This window comes from Pungitius pungitius, chromosome 16 (assembly GCF_949316345.1).
Source record: "Pungitius pungitius chromosome 16, fPunPun2.1, whole genome shotgun sequence".
Classification (NCBI taxonomy): Eukaryota; Metazoa; Chordata; class Actinopteri; order Perciformes; family Gasterosteidae; genus Pungitius; species Pungitius pungitius.
In genome coordinates, this window is record NC_084915.1 from 4,429,034 (window position 1) to 4,445,386 (window position 16,353).

Below are 16,353 nucleotides of genomic sequence, written 5' to 3' on the forward strand. Positions count from 1 at the left end.
TAGAATTCTACTGGCTAACAAACAGTACAGAGCTCTTAGGGGTCTGTACTGTTACTGTTATTTTATTCACAACATGAAGTACTAACCATATTAACTGTAGCTTTGAAATCAGCGTACTAATATTGTATGAACAACTTCATTTGAGGTTTTTGCACACTGTGATAACCTCTTTTTATTTTTTCTGTGTATTTTTTGTGTGCTGTATTTTTTTAATAATAAAAGTCTGAAATCCAAATGCAACAGCAAGCCTGTTTGTTTGTTTTCTTGGCGTAAATAGAACTTCTCTTCACCTCTCCCCCGGTCGCGCATGCTTTCCCTGGACTTGGCTTTCTGCAGCTTTTTGACTAATCAATTTTAATCAGCCTGCAAATGCCCCCCTAAATGCCAGGTGAGGTGACTTTCTAACCATTTAATGACTGCAATTAATCAATGAAGACAACCGCCGCCTGGCTTCTCCAAATGTTCTCCATTGAGCTTTTGGTATGCACATGAAACGGTTCGAGCTGCCACTCATACTAAGGCTTCATTTGTATTGTTTACCCATTCCCCTGCTGCAGCGTTATGACCATAGCCCCATGGCCATTTGTGACCGTTTTCGCCCAGTTTATTTTTATTTTAATGGCTGCCAAATCCCCCCCTGCAGTTAATGTGGTGAGTAACTACTTTCAATCCATGCCAGCTCTAATCAAAGTTGTACCAATTTAGCTCTGTAATTAAGTATGCTGAATGGAGCGAAGTGCCCTCTCGCTGACTCAGGGCCGTGCTTGTGTTGGTGTCGCCCTCCCCGCGCTCTTTACACGCTAACTACGTGCTGGTTTTCCTGACGTGTGGACGGATCGATGGTTGGCCAATAGCTCCGCTGTGTGCAGGCAGTTGACAGCCAGTCATTAAAAGACTATAGCACTTAGTCGCAGTGGTAAGCGGACGTCCATTGCTATAATTGGGTGTCCGTAATGGATAGGGCCCCGGAGCACTGATCTGCGGCTAGTCGGAGTCCGTTGTGGGTCCTAATGGCTCCCCAGCAGCTCTGCACATCGTCCGGCTTCGCTGCAACCTGCACACTCATAATTGTCCCCACAAATGGACGGGACATAACGGGACATAACGACACTTTCATGGCCGTGCATTCACAACATTCATTAAAAGGACATTAGATTAGATTAGATGTATGGACTAGAGGTTGCTCTCATTGAATTAATGCACAATGAGTCATGCATCATCCCCTGGTGTTTTCCAGGCCAATATCTATTTGTGACTTCTTTATTATTATTATACCACGTGTCCGGATTCACACAGCTGAAGGGAGAGACTGGCGTTGCGCTAAGCACCTGGGGATTTGTGCCTGGCTCCCTCCCTTCTGCCTGGGTAAGGTATTAATTGTTTGCACAGATCAAGGAGGTTGGTATTGCAAAATAAATGTAAAAAAAAATAATCAGAAAAAGCCCATTGGTTCTCCAGGAGGGTTTCCTTGGCAACGTTATCTGGTAGTACACAGTCTAAGCCGGCTGCTAGTGGAATGATTTATCTTGTAGAGCGCAATTCGCTACCTGCTAACAAAAGAGGCCTCTAAAAGCACGGGTCTCATCAAAGTCGCTCTCCTTCTGCCTGACGTCTGCTGTCATCGGCGTTAAGCTTTCTGCCATTTTTAGAAACCTCAGTCAAGTTGGGAGAGGCTTGCAGGGGGAATTCTGGGTAGGATAGAGCAGTATGCATATGCATGGAGAGTGAGCTCCATTAGTGCAGCATAGCATTAACATTGAGGCTTGGCGCTCTTTTAGCACTTTGGATGTAAAATGACTCAGATTATGATGTCAATGCAAGCAGCTGCATGAGATATTTGACTTGCTACAGCTGTAGTTGTCCCTATGGTTTCCATGGATACAGTGGAACGGGTATAAAACCTTAAATCCTATATATGGGTGTAGAATTCTTGTGTGGTTTCAAATCCTTGTGATCCATCCAATTCTAGTGATCATAATATTAATATCCTCCATGTGGTAGTTAGTAAGTATAGATGGCTGCTCTAATTATAACAACATAAACGTTTTAGACTCTTAAATTAAAGCCGACAGTCTGAACTTTAAATGCACAGGCAGTGTGCCATGTCAAATGAAAAGCAACGTTGATGTGTCACCATGCAAACATTCTTATCACTCAACCGTGTGTCGCCTTGAACAACCTGCGTGCTGCGGGGCGTAGTCTGCAGAGAGTGGAAGCCCAGACCGGAGAAGATGCCCGCCCTCTGTCTGCAGACTGCCCAGGCTCCTTGGGAGAATAACCCAGCTGCCCAGCACTCATTTGTCTTGATTTTCTCCCCGTCTGGAAAGAGCAGAGCTTCTGGCGGCACCACCTCGCCCTTCTTCCCATTGGTGGATACAAAGTCATCTGTTAAGGTCAGAACTTTACCTCTGCATCTCAGCACCATTTTGGGGTCACTATTCTTACCCCGACGCCGCTCACATTTCGATGACTAAAATGTGACTTTTTGATTGGATGACCTTCCCCTCTGTGCTCTCAGGGTGAAGCGGTGAAGCAACGGTAAATACACGCTGAGATTAGACTCCAGTCGAAGAACATCATGTCATATATGAAGATCTCCCTGTCCCTGCTGGGACTCTGTGCGGTGAGCTTCATGGATCAGTTAGGTGACGCTCGTCTGCAGATGTGACATTTTACTCACAAGCGAAAAGGAGAGAGAGAGAGAGAGAGAGAGAGCAGCACTTATCTCGTTACCACAGGGCACACCCTCCCCTTTGGTTTGGGAAATTAACGTTATCAGAGTTGCTCATCAACCTGCTTCCATATGAAAAGAGAATGAAGGAAAGGAAACAAGATGGTTCAGTCGTCCTGGTTTAGTATCCTCTCTGGTGTACTGTAGCGACACACACACACACACACACAGTTCTTTTGATCTTTTGTTATCTATCTTCCTTGGATGATACCTCTCAGACCAGGATGGAGGTTACACAGTGCAGCCCCACTCAGTCGTTTACACTGTGATTTGTACTTTTAATCTGCACCTCTGCTGGACCTTATTATGGCTGATCATCCTCCAATGCCATGTCATCAGGAGGGCACAAAGGAGGCCGGCAATAAAAACGTAGCCTTGGCAGAGGAATGGGGCTCAGTTTACCCTTTTTCTTCTCCCTCTGATGATTGAGGTCATCTCTATCATTGCCTCAGTGATGTATAGTGTGTGTGTCTCTGGGCGTCTCCCCATGTATGTGTTCATTCGGATTAGTGCTGGTCGTGTGTATCTGTGCAGTAACGTCACCCTTAGTGGCCACATTGAGAAGGCAAAGGTGACAGTGGTGATTTAACAAGATGGGGCAACCCCGACCCCCTCACCCTCTCACCATCTCACGCTATTTCCGGCCTGGCAATTAAACAATGTGTTTTCTTCATGCTGGACACGTAGCTCAGGCCACCTTCACAGGCTGAAACTCTCCTCCCTGCAGCTTCCATCTGTCAGGGCTGAGAAATGAGAGGCAGGCTCTGGATGTGGCTGAACTGGTGGGATTGCCTGGCAAAATGTTCAACATGGAAACTTTATTCAAACTTCAAAAGATCCTGCTCGTTTGAGGGCATCACACATTCATTTCGGTGTCAGAATCTTTCATTCTTTCTGAAATGTTGACGTTGTCCAGGACTAAAAGGAAAGTTAGTTACACATGCAAAGTCGGTTAAGCTGCTCAACTTTTTAGCAACCCTTTCACTTACTTATTCATTGCTTTGCAAATTCCCATTCGAATCTTCCATCTCGATTTGAATGTGCAGGAAATTCCAGCAAGTTGGAATTCTAATGAATATAATTTGATTTTAATAGACGGAATAGAATGGATTTGATCATGACATGTTGTTGTCTCAGTCATAGTGTTTGCATATTTTATAAAGCACAAGGTGATTGATACATCCGGTGTGATGTAATGATCTTAACAATATCTCGAACAAGGTTACCTGTTATATTACTGTGTTTGGTCCATCTTGTCAGGCAGACGCATAGGAGGAAATAAGAGGAAAATAGGAAGAAATCCACTTTTTTCAGCAGAACAAAATCTGATTAAAATGACCCAAAAAGGAATTAAAAGCAACATTAAACAGTGTAAGCGTAAACACAAGGACAGGGTTGAGGGACCGACCGAAAAAAAACACAAAAGGCCTCCAGAACACAACGAAATCCATCCCTGTCTATGGGACCAGCGATCCCAGTTTCACCGGCAATTGATGTAAATAAAGTAACCAGTTCATTTTGGTGATGAATTTGAGTACTGTAGCCTTAAGATTGTTTTTTTTTACTCTTATAGTTCTTTTAATACAATTCAACCACATCGTTTAGCTAAAAAAACGTATGCATTTTAAACTGCACAATATGATTATTGCCTGTTTCTTAAAATATCTTTTGGCCACGGTTTGTCCAGCTTGAGAAAGAATTTTCAAAGACAGTTCACAGCAAAAACAGGAGCACCACAGAGGACGGTTTTATCTGGATTTTATTATACCTTCATACTGCTGAATATAAACAGAACCAGATGTCCTCTCCGATCCAAAGGTTCTCAGATGACATTGCCGTACTTGTTCTGCTTACCCAAGGAAATGACCGTGGCCTACACTGTAAATTATTTCCCCGTTAAATAACAGGAATTTACTGGCAGCAGGGTTACCATTATTTTCATGTTATTTTAACAGTTTATTCCTGTTAATGTTTTTTTACAGTGCACACCCGTAATGTTTTTTAACAGGAATTTACTGGCAGCAGGGTTACCATTATTTTCATGTTATTTTAACGGTTTATTCCTGTTAATGTTTTTTTACAGTGCACACCCGTAATGTTTTTTAACAGGACTTTACTGGCAGCAGGGTTACCATTATTTTCATGTTAAATCACCATTTATTTAGTTTCCTTTAAATATTGCTTTTAAAATGTATTGATTATTATTTTAGCATAGTAATGTGTACCATTGATTGTAATATACATATTTCTAGCTTGAGTTATTATAAGAATAGGCATAATACATCACATAACACTTAAGTGAAAGAAAACGAATAGTTCCATGTTCAAATTAACTTTTTTATTGTAATAGAAACACTGAAAGTTAAATACTTACAAATGTAGGCACATATAGATCGGATCAATCACAGAAAAATACACTACATTGCCCAGAACGCACCTGAACACACCTCCACTGAAAGAGAGAGAGAGAGAGAGAGAGACATAAATAATAGAAAGTCTGAAAATTTATTGGCAAATGGCAAAGAGCATGAATGTATGTATCTATCTCACCTTTTTGAAATGAAATCCCACTGGAAGTCCATCAGTCTGCGCAAGAGGCTGGCGATGTGTGAATTTACCGTTCTTTTTTTCCCCTTTGCAGCCTTTGTCCCCTTTTCTGGGTTTATACCCACAAAGCGTCTGAAAAATTATACACGGGTTGGAAATCTAGTAATTCACACAGACTAACACTACAACAAGACAACAAATGTCCATGAACTATCCTCAACATACTATCCTATGCATCTATGAATATTGTAAGTTGCACTAAAACTTTCTAAAGCAAAGTTAATTGCTAAATCCCATCACCAGACCTGCTGAAACCATGCTAGCCACAGCTAGGCCAGAACAAATGCAGGTGTTAACAGACAATGTCTTACCTCTGGATGAATTCAAGTGTGCACGCTGCCTCCTCTTGGTACTGTAGGTTGAAGATATAAAAACCGGAGAAAAAAGACGCCAGCCCTGTCACAAAGGTCGACTGGATCCCTTCGCCCACAATCTGGCCCTCAATGCTGAGCATCCAGCGTTGGAAGTGGTTTCCTGTTTCTCCTGAAACAGAAATGTTTTAACTGTCAAATTTCTGTTTTAGTTTTCATTTTGAATACAGAGTTTAGTTTGATACCATTTAATTCACTACATACAACACTAAAACCAACTTACCAAGAAGTATCAGACGAGGCGTTGCAGGTAAAGCTAGTGAACTCTCAAGGTCAGCTGCACTGGCATATCAAGTCCTGAGACATCTTCGGAAAAGTGAGACAGAAGAAGATGGATGACTTGATAGGACAGCTCGACATCATCATCAAGCTGACTTCCTTCATCCTTTCATTTGTCGGTTTAGTCTTGAACAACACAAGACTTATTGATAGATTATAAGACACCATTCAAATGTCCACCTGGTTCTGAGGGATACATGCAGTGAGATCTTCTTGATCAGCAGTGTGATCAGGGATAGTGCCCTGCATCTGCATCTGTAATTAAAAACAAAAACAAATGTAATGTAAAATAGACACACCCAGGGTGGGAAATTAGCACCTGCCACAAGCCAATGGCCGGTGACTTTGCCTCGCATACAAGCCACAGTGGCGGGTGGAGTGGTTTTCAGCGCTCTAGTCTGTGACACATATAGCTAATCTGAAGTACAGACTAGAGGGCTACATTGGGATTGTGTGCCGCCGGGTCCCGCGAGACCCAACGCAAATCTCGCAGGAGCGCCAGCGGGCGGTTTAAAAAAAAACACAGCGGAATCAGAACCATCCCACACCAACCGTCCCGTATTACCCGGAACATCCCGAATTATGGGCAATTTAGATTTGCTCCAGTCCCGATTTCCAATCACAGCCTGCTAAGTCAATGACGCGCGAATAACTCCCGGTTGTTGTGAAGTTGTGGCGCATCAGACCAGTGCGCGCGGGTGCCGGGTGGCCAGAGCGGAGCATGTGAAGTTGTGCAAGCCCGGCCGCCGACGCTAGCCCCCCCCCCGCCCCCGTTGAGACCGCCCGCTAGCCCCCCGTTGAGACCGCTAGCACTAGCATTATTTATAGATTTAGATCGTATACATGAACGGACATTAAAATAAGCGCATTGTTTTGTAAGATTAATGGACAAACTATCAAAACTTTGCTAGCTTGAATCACCTCGGCTCATTAGCAGCTAGCTAAATTAAACTTCATAGTGCAAGTCCGTGGCGTTTAGTATACCTCAACATCACTGATAAATGTTAACTATGCATGACTTTAAAGAAATTCTAGTTAATCTCACCGGATTGTTGTGGTTTTCCTCGATGTAACCAGAGCGATTCTCCGACATGGAATGGCCGTGTGTCCGTTGCGTTGCAGGTTCAAATGCCTTCTTACTCGCTCTTTGCCAGAATGCAAAAAATACTGTATGAACCTGTTATTTCAGAAAGTGGCGCGAACGTGATCAGAAAGACACACACACACACACATCTACACACACAGATTTGGAGCGCAGTTAGTCAATTAAATGTTAGGTGTCTCGTTTAAAATCGGGAGGTATGATTATGGTAATAAAAGCAAGATGATTCTTTATAACATTTGCAGTACAGAAATCACGTGGTGTTCTGTCTAACCTTCATTCAGTGAATGCATACAATATTTAATTTCTTAGTATGCAACATCGACAATATTGAATTAGTCATTGTTTTGCAACTTACAAAACCATACCAGACCATCTAACTCTGGCCGCCATCTTTGAATGTTCGGTTGTGCTGTTAAATAACAAAAATGAATGTTATTTAGCAATGAGGTGTTAAATAACATACATGAGGCGTTATTTAACATGTATTCCCTAAAAATTTACAGTAAGCTGCAGTTATTACAAATAACAGGTAAATCATGTTGAAATTTGGGTGTAAATTAACGGAAACATTTAACAGTGTATAAATGGGAGGTTGAATCTTGTGTCTGCTGGTGTGATAAAACTTCATTTAACTACATGTACAAAGACCAAAGAGCTGTTCATTGATCTCCCAAGTGACAGGTAAGGCTCAGTAGACACCATTCCTTACATTATGAAGGTCTACCTGGACAGTAAACTAAACCCTGATGTTGTCTGTAGGCTCTGCCCAGACGTTTCTAATTGAAAAAACTCAGGTCCTTTGACATAATAGAGACCTTGGGATCAGTGCTGGGGGGGGGGCTGCATTACCGAAGGTGACAAAAATAGGATCAATAAGTGGATATGAAAGGCTGGCTCAGTGATTGGCCTTACCCCAGACTCCCTTGAGGTTCATATGGAAGAGGGAACCATGGCCAAGTTAAAAACTATTGTTTGTTTTGAAGGTCGTCCATCACACTGTTCTGTGTCGTCCGTCACACTGTGGACTCAGAAGGTCCTTCAGTGTGTCCCACTGAACCACTCAAAGGGTCTTTTATCCCGCCAGCAGTCAGAACACCTTTAAATATGGTTCTTATATTGTAATATGAATTTTCTAATTCCAGAATCTTATAGGTGACTAGAAAATGCATTTCCTGCTGAAAATGCTTTGGAATGCAGAAAGCTGAAATTAATTTCAAAACGTTGCTTAACGTACAGAAATGAAACAAGGTGAAATTATTCTATTTATTATTCTAAAAATGAGAATTCCAAAAGGTATACAAAGTGTTTCCACTACATTCAATTAGGGCCCCAAGAAATGATGTTTTTGATGTTTACAATGATCCACTCTGGATGAGTATAGTACAGGCGTTTTCCTGATACCAGTGCTAAAACTTTTAAAACATACCGCTGGCTTAAAGAGTGCCTGAACCAAAACTTGACGCTCCTTGTGTGTCTAGATGTATCGACGCCATGATTGCAGCAGGGGGGTATTGCACAAAAGTAGAATAAAGAAATCGAGGCTAAGTGATTAAGCGCCGCTTGACTTAGTCGATTCAGGTGCACATAGCTGGGATAAGTGCACGTCCACTGCTTTTTTTTAAGGAGATCACGCTATCGATCACAGATTTGCTGATGCTGAAATGGAGAAGACGCCGCACGCAGCATATTTCTCACCCGCTGATCAGCAACTGATCAAATATATGAGGAGGTGAAGCATAGAATACGCAATAAATGAATAGGGCAGCTGTAAATAAACATAGAAAAAGCCTGGCAGACAATCGCGCACCAACTGAATGTGGAAAGATTTAAAAATATCTACTTACTAGGAAGTTGTACACTCTGTTTTAATTGCTTTTAATATGATGAGTAACATTCCCAGGTATGTTACTGTGACGGGGGCGAAGAAACACACGGCACAAGGGTCACGGTGAGTGCCACGAAGGGCGGATTTTATTAGATTGCGTGAGGGATTTTTCCCTGGTGATCGCTCCTCTCTCGGTCTCCTTCCCGGGGCGCGGTGCTGCGTGTGTCCGTGGCGTCCGTGGAGTCCAAGGGGACGGAGGGATGGCGGTCACCCACTGCTCTCTGGGGGGAAATAACACAAGCCTTGTTACTCGGGTCCTGCGGGACATCTTCCTCCCCCCCGGTGTGTGCCACTGAGGCTTATCAAGCCCGCGCCTGATGGCACGCAGGTGTGGCCGCTCAGCCCGTGATGAGCAGGTGCAGGTGTGTCTGCTCTGTTTCCAGGGCGACGCTGACAACGGCTCAGGACCTTGTGTCACAGTTACACAGTACCATACTTTACAGTATGCTTTAAGCATGCAGTAACTTGTTTTGGCCAGCTTGTTATCTGTATATCTGTACAATCTGTATTTAGGCCGCATTGCTTTAAAAACGTGTATTTTCAATATGAAATAGGAAAGGCAATGATAGTATATGGGTACAGCAACAATCAATCAAACCAAACGCATTAGCAACACCAAACAAACAAAGTATTCTGCGGTGTTAACTTTTGGTTCAGTTCATGTTGAACACATGTGCGTTACAGATGTGAGCAGAGTTACGTGTTTGAAACAGCCCGCATTATTATGTCCTTAAAGCAAATTGTTAACGACAGAGTGTAGTTCCATGATTATCAAGTTTTAAGAAAATTATGAAATGCGTTCAAATCGAGTCTTTGCGTCGAACAAATTTCGCCGACCAGTTCATTCATTATTATGAAAATCGTAATGATATTATCGTCTCTCTTTCAACCTTATGTTACTACGTGACACATTATCAAGGAATTTACATTTTTCCAGCACGTTGACGTTTCACGCATATTTTGGCCGTTGAAAAAGATGTTGAAATTAGGTCTTAGACATTCAGACCTCATTTTAACCCGATTTCAACCAAATTTCAATGTTGAAATGACGTCTTGTGCTCACTGCGTAGGCTAAGCTAGCTGAAAGAGTTGCTAGTTCAACATGTTCCACCCTGTGGAATTCTGCCTTCAAGATGATCAAATGTGTGTAGTTTTGTGTTTAAAATAACATTTAGAAATAAACAACAATGTCTTAAATACACTTTCTAAAGCTTAGTTTAGATTTAGTCTTTAGAAGAAAAACAAACTTTCATTAAAGACAACATTCATTAATTGACATAAATCGAGATTAATGAATTTCAAAATGTGTGATTAATCAGTTCATTTTTTAAATCTATTGACAACCCTACTGGTATATTAATGTTTATACGAGGCAGGATGCACATGTTCCTCTTATTGTTTGCCTCTGCTGTGTCCAATCACCTGAACCTCCTCGGTGTGTTTAAACCATTGTCTCTCTAGTCATGTCCTCAGTTTGTTTGTCATTTTTTGGTTGGGTGGTGATGTTGCCGTTAACTTGTTGCGGCTTCCTCTTGTCCCCGCTCGCTGTTATTGCATTTTGGTATCCTTAGTAAATTACCAAGGACAGAAAAGGCCTTCACTAGCAAACGGGAACAAGATCACGAGAAAAGCAGGAACAAGATGACGGGAACAACAGCACTCAAACAAACCAACGGCAGACAAGGAGCACACATGGATAAATACAGGAGACTTAGGTGATTGGACAGGGAACAATTATGGACACGGCCGACAACCACAAGGTAACGAGAGCTTTGCCTACGGGCTGTGTGTGGAGGTAAGCCCCACCACGCCCAACGGCAGCGCTCCACCTCCTGCACGACCTCAGAGAGACGCGACCTTCTACGTCCCCAGAGGCAGCGTCTGCCGCCCATGGGGAGGGCAGAGTAAGGGGGGGGGCGCGTCACTACTTCGGCCTATGCCCGGCATCCAGACCCCTGCCGCCGAGCCTTCCACTTCCGCTCTCCTCTATTTTGTTTGAATTTTTGAGTCTTTTTGAACCATTCTTAGTCTGGTCCCTCGCCTGAGATCTCTTTGCCAGGGGAAACCCTAGAGGAGCACCAGGCTCCAGACAACACAGCCCTCAGGTTCATTGGGACACGCAAACCTCTCCACCCCGATAAGGTGATGGTCCCCGGAGAGGACATACATATGTGTTTATACATATTTATTTAATTATATATGGGGGGGGGGGATGCTAGCGAGGGGGGTGCTAGCGGTCGATGCTAGCGAGGGGGGGGGGGGTGCTAGCAGTCGATGGGGGGAGAGGGGGGGGGATGCTAGCGAGGGGGGGGGGGGTGCTAGCGGTTGATGGGGGGAGAGGGGGGGGGGGATGCTAGCGAGGGGGGGGGGGGTGCTAGCGGTTGATGGGGGGAGAGGGGGGGGGCGCTAGCGGTCGATGGGGGGGGGGTGCTAGCGGTTGACGTTGGTGTCTTTGCTGTTAGAAGAGCTTATACCACTTTTTCTTTGGCTTCTTGGTGATCTTTTGTTGAAGCTCTTCCAGCTGAGACAATAAGCAGGTCTTGTCATTCAGATACTCCTTCTCCCTTTCCAGCGATTGTTCTGCTGTTTGACTGAGGCAAGAATTAATGTGGTGCCATTTGTGACTCTCATCTTCAAACTTCTTCTGCAGAGCAGCTAGGAGGTTGTTGTGGTCCTCCTCCTGCGCCTCCATCTTGGTGACGCAGGATGTTTCAAGTTGTAATGTCAGTTGCTGAAAGCTGAGGCCTTGCTTTTCTAACAGATCTTCAGTTTCTTTCAGAGCTCTTGTGATCTTGATAGTCTCTGCTCTCTGTTCCTCCAGCTGGTCTTGGAAGGCCTGGTTTTTTTCTGACATCTCCACAGCCTCCTTTTCCATTGAATGAACAGCAGTGATGTTCCTCAGTTGGGCTTGTTCAAGGTCCTGGCATGTTTTTTCTAGCCTGGCTTTGAAGGAAGTCCTCTCCTGCTCCCACTCAATGGTACGGCTCTCCAGCTGCTGCTCAGTCTTTTTCACAGCAGCCAAGAGGTCGTCGTTCTTTCTTTTTTCAACCTCTAAAGAGTTGATGTTTTCCAACATGGATGCTTTCTCCTGCTTCCATTTCAAACGTTCACTCTCCAGCTGGTCTTGGAAGGCCTGGTTTTTTTCTGACATCTCCACAGCCTCCTTTTCCATTGAATGAACAGCAGTGATGTTGCTCAGTTGGGCTTGTTCAAGGTCCTGGCATGTTTTTTCTAGCCTGGCTTTGAAGGAAGTCCTCTCCTGCTCCCACTCAATGGTACGGCTCTCCAGCTGCTGCTCAGTCTTTTTCACAGCAGCCAAGAGGTCGTCGTTCTTTCTCTTTTCAACCTCTAAGGAGTTGATGTTTTCCAACATGGATGCTTTCTCCTGCTTCCATTTCAAATGTTCACTCTCCAGCTGGTCTTGGAAGGCCTGGTTTCTTTCTGACATCTCCACAGCCTCCTTTTCCATTGAATGAACAGCAGTGAAGTTCCTCAGTTGGGCTTGTTCAAGGTCCTGGCATGTTTTTTCTAGCCTGGCTTTGAACGAAGTCCTCTCCTGCTCCCACTCAATGGTACGGCTCTCCAGCTGCTGCTCAGTCTTTTTCACAGCAGCCAAGAGGTCGTCGTTCTTTCTTTTTTCAACCTCCAAGGAGTCGCTGTTTTCCAACATGGATGCTTTCTCCTGCTTCCATTTCAAATGTTGACTCTCCAGCTGGTCCTCAAATGTTTTCTTCAGAGTAGCTGTGCGTTTTCGGTTGACCTTGTCTTGCGTCTGCAGCTTGTGAAGAGTATCTGCCCGTGAGGAACTCACCCGTCTCCTGAGGGAGGACACGTGCTGACGGGAGGTATCCAACATGTTCTGTAATAACTTCAGGGCAGCTGCCATCTTGTCTATTTCCTCACTATGTTTGTTAATGTGCTCCTTTGTTTGAGCTCTTTCAAATTCCAGTTCACTTTCCAATTCCAACTCAAGGTTAGTTTTAGCTGCTGCGATCCAGTTCATTTCAGCAAGGGTCTTCGACTGTATAGCTTTCACGTCATATTGAAGGGCCTCTTTGTCTACCTCCATCCAGTCAGCTTGGAGTTGGTCTTGTGCTGCCATACTGTTTTTTTCTTTTTTCCAATTGGTCATTAGAATGTTATGAAGGTCCTGGAATGTGGTGGCTGCCTCTGTCAATCTGGTCAATTCCATTTGTAGATTCCTTGTTTGAGCCCTTTCAATTTCCAGTTCTCTTTCCAATTGAATGGACCGTTCTTCTCCCTTTATCTGCAACTGTACAGGCTGCATCTTGATAATGGATGTCGGATTCTCAACATTATCCTGGGAATTTGGAAGCTTGGAGCTGGTCTTCTTTAGCTGTGCTTTCAGGCTACACATCTCTTTGTGTAAATCTCCATTCTTGTGTTGTTGGAGAAGATCAAGGAACTGTTGCAATCTGTCCACATCGATCTGTAGGAGAACTCTCCCCACAGATTTGGTTTCGATGATCATTGCATTGCTGTCCTCCATCTGATCTTTTACTTGTTCCTCCAGTGCATTTAGGTAAAAGCTCATTGGAAGATCCATCACCCCGCAATTGAATTCCATTTTCTCTGACAATGTCTCCTTTTTCTGGACGTTGGTCATTCTGTTTTTTTGTTCGTTAAACCAAACAAATTCTTCTCTAAAACAAACTGATGTCTGATCTAGTCTTCTCTAAAACAAACTGATGTCTGATTTGAAGTTCGAGTGAGAGTGGAATGAGTTGTTTACGTATTCTGTGATGTCATCTATGCATTTGAAGTTTGCTGACGTAGACGTCTATTGTTGCTATGGGATACGGATCGGCTTCTTTGCTATAGTTTACAGATACAATCCGATACAAGCGTTCTAATTGGTTGAGAGCGAGTCACGGGGGATGCATTATTCAGCGGTAACGTACGGTTGCTGTTCACATTGACCCGAGCGTCCATATCACTGCGCACTCAAAGTTACAAGTTAGCTTTTGCGGGACCGTTAGTTGACATTTTAGCTTTTAGCCCGATGGCGATCGCCGGAAACCCCCGTAAATCCCACCAATGATCGTTTTGAGGCACAGCGAGATTTTCGCAACCGGAAGATTAAGGTGGACGTCACGAGCGATGTGAATGAATGAGATGGTGCGGGACCCAATGCTGTTTACATGCACCTACGGGGACTATTTTTCCTCTAGACTGATGAAATGTGATGCACAACGTTTAGTGGCTACAACCATTTTGTGCTGAAATGCAGCTATTTACTTACCATTTATATTTTCGCTGGTAATCATGTTATAAAAAGCAAAAAGGTACTTGAAGCCAGGGCCGGGGCTCGCCATTTGGGTGCCCTAAGCACAAATCCTTGGTGGTGCCCCCCCCAACCAACGAACCAACCAACCACCACCACCACCAAAGGAATAACAACCATTCAGAATCTTATTAAGGTCTTAGTTAGGTTCTCTTTATTCCCCAAATAACTTCTAAACATAAATAATTTACATAAACAAACATGAAAAGAAATAAATTATATAAAAGATAAAATTATAAATTATAATTACCAAATACCACCACAATTACTAAAAACACAGATTTGGAACTGAACATTGTAAATGCAGAAAGTATTCAAGTATATAACCGTGTAAGTAATAATGTGCACATTTCTTCAGTAAGTACAAATAATAATAATAAAGTGCAAACTGCACAGTAGAATTTACTTTACCATCTCTATAAAAGAGACCATTCTGCTATCCGATAGAACAATATTACAAACATTTTCACTACCATCAGTTGTCAAAGGCCCTACAGAGGCACACGCCTGCATTTCCTAGCTGCAAAATTAGCTCTCAGGTCATATGACAGTTTCTGAGCCACGTCCCCATTGATGCTGATGACAGCCAGACCACTTAAACGTTCCTGCCCCATTGATGAGCGCAGGTACGTTTTGATTAGTTTGAGCTTTGAAAAGCTTCGCTCAGCAGAGGCAACTGTGACAGGGAGAGTCAGTGCAATACGAAGCAATCCATAGATTGGGATATGCCGCTTGAAGCCGATTGTTATGCAAAAACGTAAATGATAACATAAAAAACAAATGATAACAGAAACGGTAACGGTAACAGAAACGTCGGGCGGCCCGCGGACGAGTACCGAATACGACCCACCGGCGGTCCGTGCGGACATTATGAGCGCGAGTACATGTGGGCAGCCGGCCGCCCGGTGACCGCTAGCAACGGTCCTCACGAGACAAAGTTCGGGGACCCCTGATTTAAAACATTGTCTTAGCTGAGAGCGACGCGCGAGCATCATCCCGCTGTCTCTTTTCTCCGCCCCCGACTCTTGATGCCTTTTCGAAGCCGTTTCAAAGCTGTCTGCCACATTTGAGATTTGAGGCATAATAGAACAAACCACTGGGAGGTGGGGGGGGGGGGGAGGGGGGGCCGCACAGGAGGTTCCCCTTTTTCTCCACTAATTTGGTCTAGGCCTATTACTTTTTGACTTTGTATTGATTTTGCATATTGGCATGCTTTAGACATATTTTATTTGTTATTTATACTAGTAGCCTACTGTGATGATTTTTCACGTCCCAGATTTTTTGGTGCCCCCCCAGGCACTTGGTGCCCTACGCGCAGCGCGTGATGTGCGTGTGCGGAGCGCCGGCACTGCTTGAAGCAGTCTCCCTCGTTGGTGGAAGTCAGCTACTGCGCTGACCACTCCCCGTCGTTGGGAAATCCAAATGCAAAACAACGAGCCCTTTGACACCGTAATCAATGAACATACACCACGTGCTATTTTGACAAAGTATAGGACACACTAGTGGTTTAATCTAAAATAGCAGAATCTACATCGAGAACTGGCACTAAAAACAGCAACTAGCAGTCAAGTTTCACTTAAAAACAGCAGAATCAACAACAAATTTATCCGATTAGCTTGGTTAAAGATACTTCCGATTTCAAGTCTGCTGGATGTCTGAAATCTGGTTGTAGAGATGTACACAGTTTGACTTTTTTATTCTGAGAAAACATCATTTTGAAAAATTCTTTATACGGCCATTTGGGGAAATGTCTTTAATGCACTCATTACACATTTTTGGGACACTCGTTCCATTCAGCACAGCCCTCAATAGCAATATTTTTTATCTCAAATATACTCAAGCATACTCACTTAGTTGTTTCAAATTGTTCAGTGGTCACCATTCTTGGCAAGGGCAGGAAAAAAAAAAGGTATCGCAGGTTCTTGTGGCTTGTGCCATTAATGATGCTAAACACACACTTGCATACATGCTTAGTAACGCTGAAAAAGTGCAAACTGACCTTAAACCGTGGAGGTGGAAAAGGAAAACTCACTCAAACCAGGGAGGAAGAAGAGAATTAGGAGGAAATGG

At 43.7% G+C, this 16,353-nt stretch overlaps 1 long non-coding RNA gene across 2 annotated transcripts; it reads right to left on the reverse strand.

Annotated features, from left to right (window-relative positions):
• Window positions 1-4,779: 4,779 nt before the first annotated feature.
• Window positions 4,780-7,662, reverse strand: LOC134106122 (uncharacterized). Of its 2 annotated transcripts, XR_009942527.1 has the most exons (6): window positions 7,034-7,662; window positions 6,169-6,243; window positions 5,933-6,015; window positions 5,650-5,821; window positions 5,282-5,410; window positions 4,780-5,183 (listed from the first exon to the last, which is right to left on the reverse strand). It is a non-coding gene; the product is annotated as an uncharacterized LOC134106122 (long non-coding RNA). The 2 variants fall into 2 exon arrangements; XR_009942528.1 differs by lacking the exon at window positions 7,034-7,662 and having other exon boundaries at window positions 6,169-6,311.
• Between the last annotated feature and the right edge of the window lie 8,691 nt (window positions 7,663-16,353).